Below are 8,877 nucleotides of genomic sequence, written 5' to 3' on the forward strand. Positions count from 1 at the left end.
AATTAATACCCTACCTAGATTATTGTACGTACTGCAAACCTTGCCTATAAAATTACCGCCTGCCTTTTTCTCATCTTATTGAAGAGCCTGTACAAAATTTATATGGGATAAGTCACGTCCTAGACTAGGCTACGAGAGGTTAACAGTTCCCAAGCTGAAGGGAGGCATTGACCTTTCCAGGCATTGTTAAATACCATTGGGCCTGTCAGCTAGCAAGGGTGATAAAATGGAATATCCACTCTCAAACCAAAGCTTGGGTCCCCATTACCATTACATAAACTTCCCTGGATAGCTGAATCTCACATACCACCAGCATGTAAATCACACCCCTTAACAGGCAAAACATTACAATTTTTTAGATTGGCATGCCAAAAATATAAGATCTCCTCCTCTCCGGGCCCACTAACTCCCATTCACCACAACCTAAAATTTTTCTCCAGGTTTATCAGATTCCTTCCTGTCTGACATCTGGCCTCACCCTAACATCCGGGCAGAAAACATTTTCTCTAAGGGAAGTTTTCTGACCCTACTCTCACTATCCTCGCATATGCCAGGACATTTTTTCCCCTTCTGTACCTATGTTCAACTACACCATTTTCTGGGTAACCCCAAACTACTCCCTGATTTGTCTAGACAACACACACCATTTGAAGCAATATGTACAAGAAAAGACCCTCAAAGACACTTAATCTCAGACATGTATTCCTCTCTGTTCTCTGACCACAATCCCAAATCCAACATATCCATAGAGCTATGTTGGATTTGGGATTGTGGTCAGAGAACAGAATGGAATACATGTCTGATATTAAGTGTGTTTGAGGGTCCTTTCTTGTACATATTGCTTCAAATGGTGTGTGTTGTCTAAACAAATAATTTCCAAATGCAAAAAGGTTAATAGATCAAAAAGAGGCTCCCGAGGGAGGAGGCGGGTCTTCGCAAAAAAGAAGGCGGGTCTAAAGGACTCATGCCTTTTTAATTTGAGTACCGCCATTATCTGAAGTGAAGAAAAATATGTATTGAATCATGGTCTCAAATTTATCCCTCCACGTTCACTCAATAAATTTGAGACTTTTATAGATTTTCAGAAGTTTGTTTGAAAGATGAATATCAAGTGATATTTGATTACCAATCACTTTCAAACTAACAATATTGCCACCTCAGGAGTTAGAAATACCTCCCTGACTAATGCCTCAGTTCTTAACCTGCCAGGTAATTTGGCACCCTAAATTTCAGTATTTAAGGATGTAGTCACAAGGGATTTGAAGCAACTTCAGATTAAGAGGAATAGGCGTGATTTTATGTTTAAAAAGGGTCTTAATCTTTTGAGAGAGGGTAAGGACATAGTGGTGCATCCTGCGAATGGGGGACAGGGGGGACATAGTGATTCTGGACTCTGAGGCCTATAAATAGGAGATGTCCATATTACTATCTGATCGGAACACTTACATCCCTCTCGCTGGTAACCCTATGACCAAATTTAACAAGGAACTTATACCCTTGGTGGAGGAGGGTTGTCAGGAGAAGATATTGTCTAAGAAGGAGAAGTCTTTCTTAGTTCCAGCTGCCCCCTGGTACCTGTGATTTACTATCTCCCTAAGGTGCATTAAGACTCTGTGCACCCTCCGGGAAGGCCAATTATAAGTGCTTTTAATTTGGTTACTTCTCAGGTGGGCAAATATATTGATCACTTCCTACAACAGCTTCTCGGCCTTTTGGCTAAGATCAAGTGTAGTATCTGTTCTTATCAGTTTCCAGAGGAGGCGCTGTGTCACTCTCGTTGGGGAGGGCCAGCAAATCCAATGGTGTCATAGTACCTGGAAAGGCGATACTCAGCAGGGACTATGCCGAGTTGCCCGACAGTATACTGGGGACCGGCCAATGGTTGAGTCTGAGCCGTCTGGAAGGGTGCTCCTGGTAGGGATGGGTGCTGCATTTTGGTCTGGCCGGAGGGTCGGGTCCCTGGCCTTCTGGCCTGGATTGTGGTAGCTCTAGCTACGGACAGTTATTCAGGAGAGAACGCTTACTGCCCCTTTGAGGGGGGGGAGTGGCTAGTACTTCCTGAATGTAATTAGGTAGGAGTGATGGGAGCGACGGTGGAGCCTGATGGTAAAGGGCTCTCACCAAGCTTCTGGATCTCCATGCCTTTCTGCCTGTGGTGGGGGCTGCTGTGGTCTGGGCTGTGGGTCGGGGTTGAACTTGAAAGCCTATGGAGTAGTGCCCCTGGAGTGGCAGTCCAGGGGTGCCATAAAATCACTGTGTGTGGCAGACACTTTGATTTGAGGCACCATGGCCACTGCACCATAACACGCTTTTTTTGCACCTGCCTCTTGAGCCGGGCCTTTTGGCTAGGACCAGAGGAATTTTTTATTCCTGGCCGGAGGGCCTGGTCATTGTTTTACACAATGGCCACTTCTTCACTCTCCTCTTCACTATCCCTTCCCCCACTTTTTTATTTATTTGAAACCTATGTTTGTTTGTCACGTCTTGTTTTTTCACGTTTTGCACGATGAGTAAGGATGCGGGTCCTCGGGCCAGCCCTGAAAGTCTTGGGAAGGGGTGGACATGGCCTTTTGGCTTAGTTCGCCCTCTCTCATGGGGTCTCCCTTCGGGGGAGCCCCACCTAGTACTTGGGTGGGTCCTGTTTCGGCAGGCCCTCCAGAGAACGGGGTCTGTCTGGTTTCGGCCAGACAGACCATTGTAAGTACCTTTGTCCCCGTCTGGAGCCTAACGCCCCGGGGGATCAGGGAATTGGCACGTCTGTGTACCCGTGGCACTTTTTTGTGAGCACTCTTTATGTGTGTGCACATTTTTTATGCACCGGGTGAAGTTTTTGGGGTGTGTTTTGCACGCCATAGGCTTTCAATATAAAAAAAACAAAACTTCCTACAACTGCTGGTTACTAAGACTCCATTATTTTTGAGAGATTCAATGCAGGTAATTAATATTCTCAAGACGGTGGAGTGGAAGGATAGTCATATCCTAGCCACTGTGGACATATCGTCCCTCTATACAATTATGTCCCATCAGCATGGTTGGGGGATGGTCAGGCACTACTTAGAATAAGACAATTTGGTTGAATCCCAAAGTAAGTTTGTACTATCGCTTCTAGACTTTGCCATGGGACATAATTATTTTTGGTTTGGTTCCTTTTATTTGCAGGATAGAGGGGTGGCCATGGACGTCAAGTTTGTGCCCAGTATGGCCAATTTGTTTATGGCCAATTGGGAGGAGGACATCATCTATGCAAGACCTTTTACTCCAGTTGTGGGCTGTGTGGAACATCCCGGAGGCAGGGATGGTGTCTGCGCTGCACATGCCTCCCTAGACGGCTGACGTCTCTGACGCCAGTCCGTCGCCTCCGTACATGACGCTGGGGGCGGAGCGTATGGATCCACCGTGGGTTCATCTGGGGGCATGGCATGGCTGCGGTTCGCATTCGATCTCCACTGGTCTGACGTGATGGTCATAGGTCCGGGAGTGCACCGTTCAGTTTGGGGGTTTTTTAATTCCCCTCAGGTATTATTCTACTATCTACATCCATTATATTTATCCCTCACACTATAGAGAGTTTGTTCATTTTTCATTGCCCATTCCTATACTCTTATTATCCTTTTTATCTATTATTCTCAGTTTAATTATAATTTTTTTTTTTTTTTTTGTCTACCCCCTAGCCTCCCTACCCACACCCCTCGCCAATCCTTTTGGGTTTTCACGTTACTGTTCAGACCAGCTCACCCCTTATATACATATATGTATATGTTTGAGACCTATATATCTCTACATACATCCCATTACATTTTTTAGATACTTTTTGGGCTACATCGCACATCCCTTATCGCATGCCTCACGCAGTCCTTGCCATGCATCTGGATTCTCCTCATTGTGGTTTCCGTTCGCTGGGCCCCCTCAGCTCCCGAGCTGGACTTCCCCTCATGACCGTCTTGGCATCTACGTTCGGTGACCCAACCCAGTGGAGTGATATTATACTGATGCATCTGCCTCTGAAGAGCGAGCAGAGACTCGCGAAAAGCGTAGGGCACCATCGATGCTCTTTATATGCTTTTCATTGCTGGGTTGTTGTTGTGTTGTGGGTATTATCACTCACACATTACTCTATTCATGTATGTATAAATTATCCATTTCCCACTGTGTACGGTGACCAACTGATGTAGCAACTTATCATGTATTGCATTGTTGTTTTATGGTTATGTATTGAGTGTAATGACTGTTGTTTTGTTTTTTGCTTTTGCTGATAACCTGGCCACTATGCCAGGTAATGCACACTCATTGCTATTCCCATTTGGTTATACAGCATTTTGTAATTATTAAAATGATTTTATTACACTATTATGTTTGTGGCCGAATCTCTCCCACCTCACTTAAAGTCCCAGGGCGATTCTCTCCTTTTTTCTGTAGAATCAGACAATTTGGTTGAATCCCAAAGTAAGTTTGTACTATCGCTTCTAGACTTTGCCATGGGACGTAATTATTTTTGGTTTGGTTCCTTTTATTTGCAGGATAGAGGGATGGCCATGGGCGTCAAGTTTGTGCCCAGTATGGCCAATTTGTTTATGGCCAATTGGGAGGAGGACATCATCTATGCAAGACCTAGACCAGAGTCGATTCTCTGGAAAAGGTACATAGATGACATCCTCCTAAAATGGGATGGTGACCAGTGCTCATTGGATGAGTTTATGGCTACATTGAATGCCAACAATAGGGGTATATTACTCCAGCATGAATCCAGTAGGAATGAGATCTATTTTTTGGATCTAAGGATTAAGGTGACAGAGGGAAATATTGCTACTTCTACCTTCTTTAAGGAGACTAATAGGAACGGGTTTATTAGCATTAAGAGTTGTCACCACATGGCTTGGCTAAGGTCTGTCCCTGTTAGCCAATTTCTATAGTTTAGCAGGAATTGCAAGAAGTATGATGATTTCCTGCAGAAGGCTTCCACTTTAAGGTTGAGATTTATAGAGAAGGAATATGACCTAAAGGAATTGTGAGGGGTGTACTCACTTTTGTGAGATACTGTGTATATATATATATATATATATATATATATATATATATATATATATATATTGACAACTTGGGTTTGTCACGCCAAATATGCAATTTCAGGGATTTATTTGCCCACTTTTATTGAAAAAGAAGGGCAAAAAAAGAAGTTCAGCAATCAGCTTCCCTTGCAAGGGGTTTTCATCATCAATACAAAATGTTCATCTCTCAGGCTCGAGCCTCTGACTGCCCTATCCCAGACAGCATTATGCAGACATGTACCCCACTCTGGCTACTTCCTTATAGCCACACACAGACTACTTGGGCGGGTGGAGCCAGAACCCTAGTTCTGATTACCCCAAGAAGCCATAAATGTAATGATAATATAATATAATGTAATGTACTGTATATATATATTAATCGGAGTTGTAACTTACTATAACTCCCTTTATTTGTTTTCTAGAATGTTAAAGAAACATGGATGTTTAGCTAGATGAATATAAGGGAGGATAATAGCATCATCAAATGCACTCAACGCTGGAGTACAGCATGTATTGCAAGTTTCAAAGGTTTTTTTTTGTTTAGCATGAAAATGAAAGTAAACTTTTTTTATTTTTTCTTGTTCAGTTGTTTTTATTAAGACGTTCAATATGAGTACAAAGAAAACGGGGAATACATATTCCAACATAGTTCTTTTCATATTAGAAAATGCGACAGAAAGTTTTTAATGAGGTCATTTTTATCATAAGACCGCCTGGCACCCTACAGTGCCTCCTCCCTCCAAACCCTTCCAGCAGACCAATAGCTAATACCAGCCCTTTACCCGAAGCAGTGTACACACACAAGATATTGAGGTAAAAACCAAAGGAATGACTGTTTATTGAACAGAAATACAGGTTTTTATACACTTCAAAAATAGAGGCAGCCACCACATTACCAATGCAAACTTCAAACAGCATTCCAATTAACAGATAACAGTGATCTAATTACACAGTAAATTAATTAAAAGCTAGGCTCCTAGACAAGTCTTATCAGTATGACTAGCCGTCAAAGAAATTCCCCACCAAAGGCAGCCTGGTACCAGTACCCTAGTATTCAAGAAGAGCAAAATATTACAGCACACACATGCAAAAAAGACATTTACCTCCAGCAGAGCTAGTTTAAAACACCTAGTCAATTTCAAAAAATATTATCAAAAAATATGGGAATTCGGTCACACCATTTTGCTATATGGTGCTAAGCCCACTTACTGCGACAAAGTACCCCATGATTAGTGGGTCCTACACTATCCATAGATTGGGAGATCCTGCTTCTCTGAACCATGAGAGCAATACACTCTTCTATAAGACATTTACCTCCAGCAGGACTAGTTTAAAACACCTAGACAATTTCAAAAAATATTATCAAAAAATATGGGGATTTGGTCACACCATATTGCTATATGGTGCTAAGCCCACTTGCTAGGCATGTGCAATTCGTTTCGTTCCGAATTCGTTTTTTAACGAATTTCGACAAATTCGTTAATTCGGGAATATCCGAATTAACGAAAACCCGTTTAACAAATTTTTTCCGAATATTCGTAAATTCGATAAAGTTGGACATTCGTAAATTCGGGCATTCGTACATTCGCAATTTACGAATGTACATTCGTACATTCGTAAATTAGTGAATTCGTAAATTTGTAAATTCGAAAATTCGGAAATCTGAAATAATAGTTAACTAATAATAACTTAACTATTAGTAATTACTAGTAACTTTTAAATGATAGGTATTGTAATTTCCTTTCAAATTTGGCTGTTAGTGAACTTAACACATACAAATTTATCCAAAGTTATGAATGATCCGAAAAAACGGAATGGAACATAATGAATTAATAATAATAAATAACAATAATAATAACAACGTTTTATTATTATTTATTATTAATTTGTTCTGTTCCATTTGTTTAGATGCAGCATTTCTTTTGGATAATTTGTAACTTCGGATAAATTCGTATTTGTTACGTTCACTGACAGTCAAATTTGAAAGGAAATTACAATACCTATAATTTAATAGTTGTTACTATTTCAGATTTTTGAATTTTCGGGTTTTTGGATTTTCAAACTTAGAATTCACAAATTTCCGAATTTTCTAATTTACAAATGTACGATTTTACGAATGTATGAATTTCTGAATGTACAAATGTAAAATGTACGAATGTACGAATGAACGAATGTACGAATGAACGAATGTTCGAATTTACGAATGTACGAATGCACGAATGAACGCATTTACGAATTTACGAATGAACGCATTTACGAATCGCGATCATAACGAATGACCCAAAAAACGAAAAAAATAATAAACTAATGAAACGAAAACGAAAATGAATTTTTTTGGCTGTGCACATGTCTACCACTTACTGCGACAAAGTACCCCATGATTAGTGGGTCCTACACTATCCATAGATTGGGAGATCCTGCTTCTCTGAACCATGAGAGCAATACACTCTTCTATACGGGAGAACTTTGAGGTCTCCACCCATGACACAAGTGGACAGGTGTCTAGGTGTTTTAAACTAGCCCTGCTGGAGGTAAATGTCTTTTTTGCATGTGTGCGCTGTAATATTTTGCTCTGCTGTATGGTCTTATGGCTGCGCCAGATTTTGATGCATCTTTTAGGGTGTGCCCCCCAAATATCTTGTTTGTCCAGTATTCAAGAAGATCCAGGGTTGTCCAAATCTCATTAACCACTTTAGCCCTGGAAGATTTTACCCCCTTCCTGACCAGAGCATTTTTTTGCGATTCGGCACTGCGTCGCTTTAGTTGACAATTGCGTGGTCATGCGACGTTGTACCCAAACAAAATTGATGTCCTTTTTTTCTCACAAATAGAGCTTTCTTTTGGGGGGTATATGATCATCTCTGCGGTTTTTATTGTTTGCGCTATAAACAAAAAAAGAGTGACAATTTTGAAAAAAAAGCAATATTTTTTACTTTTTGCTATAATAAATGCCCCCCAAAAATATATAAGAAAACAAATTTATTTCTCAGTTCAGGTGTATATTTATTGGTTTGTTCAAAAGTTATAGCCTCTACAAAACAGGGGTTAGATTTATGGCATTTTTATTATTATTATTTTTTTATTAGTAATGGTGGCAATCTGCGATTTTTATCATGACTGTGACATTATGGCAGACACATTGGACATGTTTGACACTATTTTGGGACCATTGTCATTTATACAGTGATCAGTGCTATAAAAATGCACTGATTACTGTGTAAATGACACTGGCAGGGAAGGGGTTAAACACTAGGGGGTAATCAAGGGGTTAAGTGTGTCCTAGGGAGGTGTTATATCTGTAGTGGGGATGGGCTACCACTGACATGACAGCAATCACTGCTCCTGATGACAGGGAGCAATGGATCTCTGTCATGTTGCTAGGCAGAACAGGGAACTGCCTTGTTTACAACGGCATCTCCTTGTTCTGCCTCTCTTCACCACAATCGCGGGCCTCCGGTAAACATTGAGTTCCTGGGACCCACGGTCATGCTCCCACAGCGTGCGACAGGCATGTGTGCTCCTGATAGGCGGCAAATTCAAAGGGACGACGTACATCTGTGTGTGGTGGTCGGCAAGCAGTTAACCAACTTTATTTTCACATCCATGTTCTCACTGAGTTTCAAGTTGACAGAGACCATCATGGCTTCCTTGACTGTTAAATGTGGTAATAACATTACATCTTGCATTATATGACAGGACATCTTCCTGAATGCCCATAGCTCCCTCAAATGGAAGGACCCATAGTCAGTAGGCAAGAGGCTACCCTGCAGTCACCTCCAAAAGCCCCTGTCCCAGTTGGATCCATCACAATCTGAATATTACGTTGTGGGAT

General features: G+C 41.2%; 1 pseudogene; it reads left to right on the plus strand.

The window, feature by feature from the left end:
- The first annotated feature begins 1,696 nt into the window (after positions 1-1,696).
- LOC141130805 (U2 spliceosomal RNA) lies at positions 1,697-1,801 on the plus strand (annotated as a pseudogene).
- Positions 1,802-8,877: the final 7,076 nt, after the last annotated feature.

The sequence above is a fragment of the Aquarana catesbeiana genome, linkage group LG02, assembly GCF_042186555.1.
Source record: "Aquarana catesbeiana isolate 2022-GZ linkage group LG02, ASM4218655v1, whole genome shotgun sequence".
NCBI lineage: Eukaryota > Metazoa > Chordata > Amphibia > Anura > Ranidae > Aquarana > Aquarana catesbeiana.